This window comes from Arachis hypogaea, chromosome 13 (genome assembly GCF_003086295.3).
Source record: "Arachis hypogaea cultivar Tifrunner chromosome 13, arahy.Tifrunner.gnm2.J5K5, whole genome shotgun sequence".
Classification (NCBI taxonomy): domain Eukaryota; kingdom Viridiplantae; phylum Streptophyta; class Magnoliopsida; order Fabales; family Fabaceae; genus Arachis; species Arachis hypogaea.
The window spans coordinates 42,344,462-42,357,128 of record NC_092048.1 but is presented as its reverse complement, the minus strand read 5'-3'; the positions used below and the strand labels follow the sequence as shown (position 1 = coordinate 42,357,128).

The 12,667-nt window shown below is 38.0% G+C and overlaps 1 non-coding gene across 1 annotated transcript; it reads left to right on the top strand.

Moving 5' to 3' along the window:
* Positions 1-8,737: 8,737 nt before the first annotated feature.
* On the top strand, positions 8,738-8,845 carry LOC112738900 (small nucleolar RNA R71). Its single transcript, XR_003169850.1, has one exon. It is a non-coding gene; the product is annotated as a small nucleolar RNA R71 (small nucleolar RNA).
* Positions 8,846-12,667: the final 3,822 nt, after the last annotated feature.

Here is a 12,667-nt window from a genome sequence, read left to right as displayed (position 1 = left end):
AGTGCAAGTCGCGCGACCGCGTGCCCCACGCGACCGCGTCGCTTACGCCACACAGCTTCCCTGATTTGCTAATTATCTTATCTTTCTTTTTCCCAAATCCTATTTTCTCCTTTCCCTCCTTATTTCTTCCTTCTTCCTTCTCCCTTCTTCCTTCTTTCTCACTTTCTACTCTCTCTCTCTTTCTCTCTCTCTCTCTCTCTCTCTCTCTCTCACCCCCATTAACAAGGTTTTCTTTTCCTCTTTCCCCCTACTTTTTTTCTATTATTCTTCTTATTTTTATATGTTATCTTCTTTTCTTTTCTTTTTACTTTCATTTTTTTCTTTTCTTTTCCTTTTTACTTGGTGTTGGAAATTTATTTGAGCCATTATTTCTCATTATATGCTTGTAGATTGTTGTAAAATTGTTTGGCAATTATATACCTTTTTAAAGGGTTGCTTGCATGTTCACTTTAATACTTTCTATACCTTATTCACCATGCATGCTATGTGTTTGTGAAAAAGCCAATATGGCTATTAAATGCTTGTTTTTCACAAAACCCCTTTCATATTTTATTCGTTGAAAATAATTGTCAATACAAATGTGATGGCTAGTTTGTTACGAGTGATAACAAATTTGACTAATTAAATGCTTGATCTATGCTACTCATGCCTTTGCCTGCATGCCAATAAACCCCCTTGTATTTAATTGTCCTCAACTGCACTTGCTATTTTCCCATTGATGAACTTTTCACATGTAGTCATGACCATGTGTTAATGACATACTCTTTGCCATGCATTGATTATCACTCATACAATCCTCTTCCTTGCTCTATCTTTTTAAATTTAAATTACTCTCTCTTCCCTTTTTCAGGATGGCCACCAAGAAAGGCAAAGAGAAAGCTACTTCCAAATCAACAGCAAGAAGAGGAACAAAGAGAACACTAGTGGCAGAGCTCTCTTCCACTGCGGTTAAACCCTCAACAAAAAGAACTAAGAGGATTATAAAGGTTGATGATAAAGAAAGAGCCTTCCCAGCAAAGGATACTGTGCAATTTCCCAATCGCTACTGTGAGCAGATGTTCCCCATCCTGGCAAAAAGGAGTTACAACAACGAATACCTTCTTATCCTCCCAAACTATATTGCTACCTTTGTTGAGCCGCAAATTGCACAAAGACAATGGGGTTTTCTACAGAGACAGCCGAGGCAGGTCAATCTTTCTTGGGTAGTCGAGTTCTACTCCAACTTTCACCTGCCAACACTGCAGTCTGTCTTTGTCCATCAGAAACAAGTCACCATTACAGAAGAGGCCATTCAAAGAGCTCTAGGTCTTCCCCCTGTTCCAGAAGGATTGGACGCCTTTCAAGAAGACACACTCAAGCGCCAGATGTACCAATTTGATTGGGACGCCGTTCTCAGAGTTATCGCACTACCTGGCAGCCGTTGGATCTACGGATACTATCGTACCCGCCCTAAGGGAATATCAACTTCAGCACTTACCTTGGAGGCTCGCGTATGGGCACAGATCATGTCCCATTACGTCTTCCCGAGCACTCACGAGTCCTCCTTCACTGCGGACATGGCCGTCCTACTATGGTGCATCCTTACAGACCAACCTCTGAATCTACCGAGACACATCCGGAATGCCATGGGACACGTACAAATTACAGACAACTTACCGTTTTCCGCCTTGGTCTCAGATCTTGTCTCAGCAGCTAGAATCTCCTACAAAGCTGGGGACACTGAAGCCATGCTTCCACGGGATGATCAGTATGTCCCTAACGGGAAATACATCAGACCTCCGCCAGCCGCCACAAGCCATCCTACTGAACCGGTTGAAGATATTCCTTCTTCAACACTACAAGCACCTACAACAGATCAACTGCTCCATCAGATACTTGCAAGGTTGGATCGGCAGGAACACAAAGCTAAGATGAGAGAGCGCCGTAACAAGCGCTGATTCACATACCTCAAGGAGCTGATTATGGGAAAATTCAAGGACTCAGACACCCCGGACTCCACTTCCTTTACCATCACAAGAAGCCATGATGGCCCCGACTGTGGAGATACTGCAACCAGCCCACCGTTGTTTCTGACAGATGGCACCGAGGACGGTGCAAAGCCTTAAGTGTGGGGAGGTCGGTCAGTACCTGACTTCCGGAGGTAATTTCTCTTTCCTAAACACCAATAAATTAGGATATTTAGTTAGTTTTTCTTTTGTAGAATAGGATAAATTGCATAGTAATAGATTAGTTGCATGCATGTTCTACTTGATTGAAAAGACAATAAGTTTCTTCTAAGACTCTGTTTTTGGAACAAAATTTCACTAATTTTAATTAAAACTTTTATGTTAAATTTGCTTGAAGATTGTATTTGGAACATGATTTTTAAGCTAAAGAACACACAACCTATGAGATTTGAGCCTTTATGTATGGTTACATTATTTAACCATAATTATTTTATTCTTGTGTGTTTACTTCTCTATGATTGTAATCTATATTTTGTTTCATCCTATATGTCCAATGTTTATTATATTTGTATGCTTGCATATGATTAAGGCCATTATTTGTTTAAAATCACTTATCCAAATTAAACCTACCCTTTCAATTACCTTTGTTAGCCACTTTGAGCCTTTAAATCCCATTTGTTCTATATTTTGCCACATTACTAGCCTTAAGCGGAAAAACAATTATATACCCCAAACTGAATCTTTGGTTAGCTTAAGATAGAATTGTGTATGCTAAATAAGTATGGGAAATTGTGGGAACAAAAGATAATAAGGGAATGTGTCATGATAATATAATGGGAATTTGGACACCTACTCATGTGAAACTATAAGAATCGAAAATCTATGTGCATTGATAAGCTATGTTTATTTTTATGTTTATGTTGAAAAAAAAACAAACAAAAAATATTCAATAAATACATAAGGGGACAAAATTAACCCAATGTTAAGTTAAGAATTCAAAGATCAATGCATGTATGATAAAATTAAGATAAAAAGTTGATACATGAGTATGGAATGTGAAAGGGAAATTCTGGGTAGCTAGGTATGAATTCTAAAGTTATATAGAATATATATATGTTACGTTAAAGCTTGGGTTAATTAAAGATTCAGTTTATAAGCTTACTTAGCCATATATGTATCCTTACCATTACCTTGACCCCATTACAACCTTGAAAAGACCTCATGATGTTTGCATTGGTATATTAAATATTGTTGATTGATTAGGAGAAGAACAAAAATTAGAGAGTATGATTAGAGAAGGATAGAGTGATTGCCCTATACACTAGAGAGATTAGAGCGTACATACATCATCATTGAGGGTTCAATGCTTAAAATTCTATGTTTCCTGCTTTCATGAGCTACCTTCTTGCATTTTTATCTGTTTTTACTGTATGAGAATTGAATTAGTGGAATTTGATTTGTAATTGTTTTGAAGAGCTTATTTACTATTGATCAAGTAGACAAGAATCATATAGTTGCATTCACATATATAGGTTGCATTGCATTGCATGAGTTTTACATGCTCCTACTCATTTATTTTATCTCCTTCAACTAAGCATGAGGACATGCTAATGTTTAAGTGTGGGGAGGTTGATAAACCACTATTTTATGGTTTATAATGTGCTTAATTGTGTGGTTTTATCATGATCTTTACCCACTTATTCATATGATTAGCATGCATTTATATTTTCTTCCTGAAATTTTTACATGATTGAAAACTTGCTTCCTAGAGACTTTTAATTATGTATTTTAATTCTCCTTTATTCCATTCGATGCCGTGATCTGTGTGTTAAGTGTTTCAGGCTTTATAGGGTATGAATGAGTTGGAGATTGGAAAGGAAGCTTGCAAAAACGGAAAGAACACAAGAAATTGAGGAAATGACCAGCGAGAAGTGACGCAGCCGCATGGCTCACGCGACCGTGCGAAAGAGAAGAAATCGCAGTGACGCGGCCGTATGGCTCACGCAACCGTGCGGATTGGAATAGCACAAGTGATGCGGAAGCGTGGACGACGCGCTCGCGTGGCAGGGCAAAAGGCCGAATGACGCGGCCGCATGAATGACGCGATCGCGTGACGTGCGCGATCTGCATAATCTACAGAATTCGCTGGGGGCGATTTTGGGCCCTGCTTTGACCCAGTTCTCGGCCCAGAAAAGCAGACTAGAGCCAGAGAACATGCAGAAACCAAAAAAATAACATTCATTCTACACAGTTTTAGTTTTTTAGATCTAGTTTCACTCCTCCTCTAGGTTTTCTCTCTACACATTCATAGTTCTTAGGATTTTATTTCTATTACTTTTTGCATTGGGATATTGAGAAGAGTTATTACCTCATCAAGACTTCGTCATTCTAGTTCATTTTCTTTACTTGGCTTTACTCTTCCATGTCCTTTAATTTACTCAATTTTACTATTGGATTATTTTAGAATTTATTAATACAAGAATTACTTTTATTTTTAATTGATTCCTTTGAGTTTTATTTATCATGTCTTTCTTTAATTCCCTTTCCTATGTTATGAGTTCTACATTCACAATGAGCGAGTAGTTCCCTAACTTGATGGGGAGTTGATTGAAATGAACCCTTGAGTTGGGATGCTTGAAAGAAAAATTGTAATTGGGTTTATTGTTGGAATGCTCTCTAGTCACTGACACTAATCCTTTTCAATTGAGCGGATTGGAACTTGTGAATAGAAACAGCATTCCAACTTGTTTGACTTTCCCTTACCTAGTAAGGGATAACTAAACAGAACAACCTTCAATTATCAATTAATCTTGAGAGTACTTCAACAAGAATAGGGCTTCCAACTAATCTACTCCCAGTCAAGGCTTTTATTTAAATTATTTAATTTCTCTAATTTAATTTCCTGTTTATTCAACTCAAACCATTTTGAAAACATCTGATTAATAAAATAGCACACCTTTCTGCAACTCGTTGGGAGATGACCTGGGATTCATACTCCCAGTATTTTAATTTTAATTCTTGTGACAACCTTCTAAATTGATAAGCGGATTTCTGGTTGGTTAAGAACTATACTTGCAACGCATATCTTATAACAATTCTTAATTCGCCAATTTCCGCCACGTCACTCCATCCTTAGTTGCCCCATGTTGGAACTCAATTCTCCTAAGGAGGTGTTGATTTGCTCCCAATAGTTGTGCGGAGGAAAATGCATCCCTTGAGGTATCCCAAAAATTTCTAGATGAGAGACTTCCTCATGCTCTTGTTGAGGTCCATGAGTGGGCTCTCTTGTTTGCTCCATCCTCTTTTTAGTGATAGGCTTGTCTCCTTCAATAAGGATGTCTTCCTCTATGACAATTCCAGCTGAATTGCATAGGTTACAAATGAGATGAGGGAAGGCTAACCTTGCCAAAGTAGAGGGCTTGTCCGCCACCTTGTAGAGTTCTAGAGATATGATCTCATGAACTTCTACTTCCTCTCCATTTATGATACTATAGATCATGATAGCCCGGTCTATTGTAACTTCAGACCGGTTGCTAGTAGGAATGATAGAGCGTTGGATGAACTCCAACCATCCCCTAGCCACGGTTTTGAGGTCAAGCCTTCTCAATTAAACCAGCTTGCCTCTTTAGTCTCTCTTCCATTGAGCTCCTTCCACACAGATGTCCATAAGGACTTGGTCCAACCTTTGATCAAAGTTGACCCTTCTAGTGAAAGGGTGAGGATCTCCTTGCATCATTGGCAAGTTAAGTGCCAACCTCACATTTTCCGGACTGAAATCCAAGTAATTCCCCCGAACCATTGTGAGCCAATTCTTTGGGTTCGGGTTCATACTTTGATCATGGTTCTTAGTGATCCATGCATTAGCATAGAACTCTTGAACCATTAAGATCCTGGTTTGTTGGATTGGGTTGGTGAGAGATTTCCAACCTCTTCTTTGAATCTTATGTCGGATCTCCAGATATTAACTCTTTTTGAGCATGAAGGGGACTTCGGAGATCACCCTTTTCTTGGCCACAACTTCATAGAAGTGGTCTTGATGGACCTTTGAGATGAATCTCTCCATCTCCCATGACTCGGAGGTGAAAACAATTGCCTTCCCTTTCCTCTTTCTAGTGGTTTCTCCGGCCTTAGGTGCCATTAGTGGTTATGGAAAAATAAAAAAACAGAGCTTTTTTTCCACACCAAACTTACAATGTTTGCTCGTCCTCGAGCAAGAGAAGAAAGAAATGAGGAGAAGAAGAAGAAATGGAGGAGATAGAGGGGAAGGTTGGTTTCGGCCAAGGGGTTTTAAGTGTGTATGATGTGTGGAATTGAAGGTGGTAAGGAGGGGTATTTATAGGGTAAGAGAGAGGGAATTCAGTTATGAAGGGGTGGGTTTGGGAGGGAAATAGTTTGAATTTGAATGGTGAGGTAGGTGGGGTTTATGATGGATAGATGTGAGTGGTGAAGAGAATATGGAGAAGAGGGTAGGATTTGATAGGTGAATGGTATTTGGGGAAGAGGTATTGATGTGATTGGTCAAGGGTATTTGGGAAAGAGTGTTATGGAAAGGTGTGAAGAGGATAGAAGAAGAGGTGGGATAGGTAAGGATCCTGTGGGGTCCACAGATCCTGAGGTGTCAAGGAATTCTGCTTCCTGCACCATTCTGGCGTTCAAACGCCCTCTGTGTGCCAATTCTGGCATTTAACGCCAGCTCTGCTACCTTTCCTGGCATTAAACGCCAGTCTGCTGCCCCTTTCTGGCGTTTAACGCCAGCCAGACACCCTTTTCTGGCGTTAAATGCCAGTCTGTCTGCCAGTTCTGGCGTTTAACGCCAACCAGATGCCAGACACCCTTTTCTGGCGTTAAACGCCCAGAATGCTACCCATTCTGGCGTTTAACGCCCAGAATGCTGCTAGACTGGGCGTTAAACGCCTATTCTGCTATCCTTACTAGCATTTAAACGCCAGTAAGCTTGTCCTCCAGGGTGTGCTATTTTTGATGCTGTTTTTCATTTTGCTTTAATTCTGCAGCTGTTTTTATGAATTCACATGATCATCAACCTAAAGAAAACATAAAATAACAATGGAAAACAAATAAATATAATTAAATAACATTGGGTTGCCTCCCAATAAGCGCTCCTTTAATGTCAATAGCTTGAGAGTGAGCTCTTAGAGAGCTTCACAGAGACTTAGAGCTTAATGGTGGCCTCCCAATACCAAACTTAGAAGTTGAGTGTGGGGGCTCTGTTTGACTCTGTATTGAGAGAAGCTTTTCATGCTTCCTCTCTATGGTTACAGAAGACAATCCTTGAGTCTTAAACACAAGGTAGTCCTCATTCAGTTACAGGACTAACTCTCCTTTGTCCACATCAATCACAGCTCTTGCTGTGGCTAGGATGGCTCTTCCAAGGATGATGGATTCATCTTCATCCTTCCTAGTGTCTAGGATTATGAAGTCAGCAGGGATGTACAGGCCTTCAACCTTCACTAAGACATCTTCTACAAGTCCATAAGCCTGTTTCATTGACTTGTCTGCCATCTCTAATGAGATTCTTACAGCTTGTACCTCAAAGATCCCTAGTTTCTCCATTACAGAGAGTGGAATGAGGTTTATTCCTGACCCCAGGTCACACAGAGCCTTCTCAAAGCTCATGGTGCCTATGGTACAAGGTATTAAAATTTTTTCGGGATCCGGTTTCTTCTGAGGTAATTTCAGTTGAACAAAGCATTCAGTTCATTGATGAGCAATGGAGGTTCATCCTCCCAAGTCTCATTACCAAATAACTTGGCATTCAGCTTCATGATTGCTCCTAAATATTGAGCAACTTGCTCTTCAACAATGTCTTCATCCTCTTCAGAGGAAGAATACTCATCAGAGCTCATGAATGGCAACAGTAAGTTCAGTGGAATCTCTATGGTCTCTGTATGAGCCTCAAATTCCTTTGGTTCCTCAATAGGGAACTCCTTAGTGATCAGTGGATGTCCATTGAGGTATTCCTCACTGGAAATCACTGCGTCTTCCTCCTCTATAGATTCGGCCATGTTGGTTATATTGATGGTCGTGCACTCTCTTTTTAGATTCTCTTCTGTATTGCTTGGGAGAGTACTAGGAGGTATTTCAGTAACTCTTTTACTCAGCTGACCCACTTGTGCCTCCAAATTTCTAATAGAGGACCTTGTTTCAGTCATGAAACTTAGAGTGGTCTTAGATAGATTAGAGACTATGGTTGCTAAGTCAGAGAGGCTTTGCTTAGAATTCTCTGTCTGTTGCTCAGAAGATGATGGAAAAGGCTTGCTATTGCCAAACCTATTTCTCCCACCATTATTATTATTGAAGCCTTGATTAGGCTTCTGCTGATCCTTCCATGAGAAATTAGGATGATTCCTCCATGAAGGATTATAGGTGTTTCCATAGGATTCTCCCATGTAATTCACCTCTTCCATTCCAGGATTTTCAGGGTCATAAGCTTTTTCTTCAGATGAAGCTTCTTTAGTACTGCCGAATGCAGCTTGCATTACAGTCAAATTTTGAGAAATAATATTGACTTGCTGAGTCAATATTTTATTCTGAGCCAATATTGCATTTAGAGTATCAATCTCAAGAACTCCTTTCTTCTGAGTCATCCCATTATTCACAGGATTTCTTTCAGAAGTGTACATGAACTGGTTATTTGCAACCATTTCAATGAGTTCTTGGGCTTCTGTAGGCATTTTCTTCAGATAAAGAGATCCACCAGCAAAGTGATCCAAGGACATCTTGGACAATTCAGACAGACCATCATAGAATATACATAAGATGCTCCATTCTGGAAGCATGTCAGAAGGACACCTTCTGATCAATTGCTTGTGTCTCTCCCAAGCTTCATAGAAGGATTCACCTTCCTTCTGTCTGAAGGTTTGGACTTCCACTCTAAGCTTGCTCAACTTTTGAGGTGGAAAGAATTTGGCCAAGAAAGCATTGACCAACTTTTCCCAAGAGTTCAGGCTTTCTTTAGGTTGTGAGTCTAACCATATCCTAGCTCTGTCTCTTACAGCAAAGGGGAAAAGCATAAGTCTATAGACCTCAGGATTAACCCTATTGGTCTTAACAGTGTCACAGATTTGCAAGAATTCAGCTAAGAACTGATGAGGATCTTCCAATGGAAGTCCATAAAACTTGCAATTCTGCTGCATTAGAGAAACTAATTGAGGCTTAAGCTCAAAGTTGTTTGCTCCAATTGCAGGAATTGAGATGCTTCTTCCGTAGAAGTCGGAAGTTGGTGCAGTAAAGTCACCAAGCATCTTCCTTGCATCTCCACCATTGTTGTTATTTTCGGCTGCCATGTCTTCTTCTTTTTCAAAAATTTTTGTTAGGTCCTCTCCAGAGTTTTGTGCTTTAGCTTCTCTTAGCTTCCTCTTCAGAGTCCTTTCAGGTTCAGGATCAGCTTCAACAAGAATATTTTTATCCTTGTTCCTGCTCATACGAAAAAGAAGAAAATAGAAAAGAAGAGGAATCATCTATGTCACGGTATAGAGATTCCTTTATGTGAGTAGAAGAATAGAAGAATAGAATGAAGAAAGGAGAAGAAGAAGAATTCGAACACAGAGAGGGGGAGAGGGTTTGGATTTTAAGAAGAAGAGAATTGTTAGTAATTAAATAAAATAAATAGAAAGATATGAGAGAGAGAGAGTTATTCGAATTTTAATTAAGATAAAAGAAAAATATTTTTTGTATTTTAATTATAAGTTAGAATTCGAATTTAAGAAAAGGAATAAAATAAAATTAGAATTTAAAACAATTAGTTAATTAAAAAGAATTTTGAAAATGTGGGTAATAGTTTTCAAAAATTAGAGAGAGAGAGAAAGGTAGTTAAGTGGTTTTGAAAAAGATAAGAAATAGTAAACTTTTTAAATTTAAAACAAACAAGTCAAGTGGTTAATTGAAAAAGATTTGAAAATCAATTTTGAAAAGTTAAGAAGTTAGAAAAAGATTTTGAGATTGTAATTTTAAAAAGATATGATTTGAAATTTATTTCGAAAAAGATTGAAAAGGAAGTTAAAAAAGATTTGATTTTTGAAATTAAAGTTGATTACTTGACTAACAAGAAACTAAAAGATATGATTCTAGAATTTAAAGATTGAACCTTTCTTAATAGGCAAGTAACAACTTGAAATTTTTGAATCAAAATATTAAATATTTGCAATAAATTCAAAAATGTGAAATAGAAATTAAGAAAAAGATTTTGAAAATTAATTTTAAAATTTTTGGAATTATTAAGAAGAAAAATGAAAAAGATTTGATTTTTGAAAAAGATTTGAAAAGATAGGATTTTAAATTTGAAATTTTGACTTGACAAACAAGAAACAACTAAAATTTAAAACTTTTGACTAAATCAACCCAAAGTTTCGAAATTTATGAGTAAAATAAGGGAAATATATTATTTTTTATTTTTAAATTTTTAATGAGGAGAGAGAAAAATGACAAAATGACACCAAACATAAAATTTTAAGATGAAAACAAAAAATGCATGCAAGAACACTTTGAATGTCAAGGTGAACACCAAGAACACTTTGAAGATCAAGATGAACATCAAGAACATATTTTTGAAAATTTTTAAGAAAAGAAAGACATGCAAGACACCAAACTTAGAAATTTTTAAACTTTAGACACTAATAATTCAAAAATGCATATAAAAATAAGAAAAGACACAAAACAAGAAAATTTAAAGATCAAACAAGGAAAATCATCAAGAACTGCTTGAAGATCAATGAAGAACACAATGCATATATTTTTGAAAATTTAAGAAAAATTAAAACATGCAATTGACACCAAACTTAAAATTTGACACTAAACTTAAACCAGAAACACAAAATTTTTGGTTTTTATGGTTTTGTTAATTTTTTTGTATTTTTCAAAAATTAAAAATAAAAAGCTTAAACATAAAATAAAATTACCTAATCTAAGCAACAAGATGAACCGTCGGTTGTCCAAACTCGAACAATCCCCGGCAACGGCGCCAAAAACTTGGTGCACGAAATTGTGGTTCACACTTTTCACAACTTCGCACAACTAACCAGCAAGTGCACTGGGTCGTCCAAGTAATACCTTACGTGAGTAAGGGTCGATCCCACGGAGATTGTCGGGTTGAAGCAAACTATGGTCATCTTGTAAATCTTAGTCAGGCGGATTCAAATGGTTATGAGGTTTTGATAATTAAAAGGTAAATAAAACAGAAAATAAGATAAAGGTACTTATGTAATTCATTGGTGGGAATTTCAGATAAGCGTCTGGAGATGCTTTTTTGCTTCTAAACCTCTACTTTCCTATTGTCTTCTTCCAATCATGCGTGCTCCCTTCCATGGCAAGCTGTATGAACCTCTCGGATGAAAAATACCAGGTACGATCTCTGCATGGCTAATCAACTGTCGAATTTCTCGTCTCGGATAAAAAATACCAGGTACAGCTACCGCACGGCTAATCATCTGTCGGTTCCCGCTAGCGTCAGAATAGGACCCTTGTCCTTTTGCACACTGTTACTGCGCCCAATATTCGTAAGTTTGAAGATCGTCACAGTCATCCTGTCCCAGATCCTACACGAAATACCACAGACAAGGTTTAGACTTTCCGGATCTCAGGAATGGCTGCTAATTGGTTCTAGCTTATACCACGAAGGTTCTAATCTCAAATTTAGATGCTCTATTGTCAGGAGAGACGATGTGAATCATTGATTAGAAACCTAAGAGAATATACTCCGGCTGTCATCCAATGACTACGTTGAACATCATGTAGACCGCTTGTGGTTGTCAGGCACGCGGATCTTGGCTAAGCGAGTAACGAAGATAGTGGGTGATTGTCACGGGTCACCCCTTCATTCTGACTTAACTGAATTAAGTATGAGAGTATATCTTGGAGAAAAAGTAGGCGTGAATTGAAGGAAAAATAATAGTACTTGCATTAATTCATGAAGAACAGCAGAACTCCACACCTTAATCTATGGGATGTAGAAACGCCACCATAGAAAATACATAAGAGAAAAAGGTCTAGGCATGGCCGTGTGGCCAGCCTCCAAGTGTAAGATAAACGTGCCAAAAGATGATCAAAGATCAAAAGTTATCCAAAGATATAAAATAAATTTCGAAAAGTAGTTTTTATACTAGACTAGTAACCTAGGTTTACAAAAAATGAGTAACTAAGTGCAGATAGTGCAGAAATCCACTTCCGGGGCCCACTTGGTGTGTGCTTGGGCTGAGCATTGAAGCTTTCACGTGTATAGGCTGTTCTTGGAGTTAAACGCCAGCTTGGGTGCCAGTTTGGGTGTTTAACTCCAATTCTGGTGCCAGTTCTGGCATTTTACGCCAGAAAGTTTTAGGCTGACTTTTAGTGCCAGCCATCAAATCTTGGGTAAAGTATGAACTATTATATATTGCTGGAAAGTCCAGGATGTCTACTTTCCAACGAAATTGAGATCCCGCCAATTGGGCTTCTGTAGCTCCAGAAAATCCACTTCGAGTGCATGAGGGTCAGAATCCAACAACATCTGCAGTCCTTTTTCAGCCTCTGAATCAGATTTTTGCTCAGGTCCCTCAATTTCAACCAGAAAATACCTGAAATCACAAAAAAAAAACACACAAACTCATAGTAAAGTCCAGAAATGTGATTTTTGCATAAAAACTAATAAAAATATAATAAAAAGTAACTAAAACATACTAAAAACTATGTAAAAACAATGCCAAAAAGGTTATAAATTATCCGCTCATCAA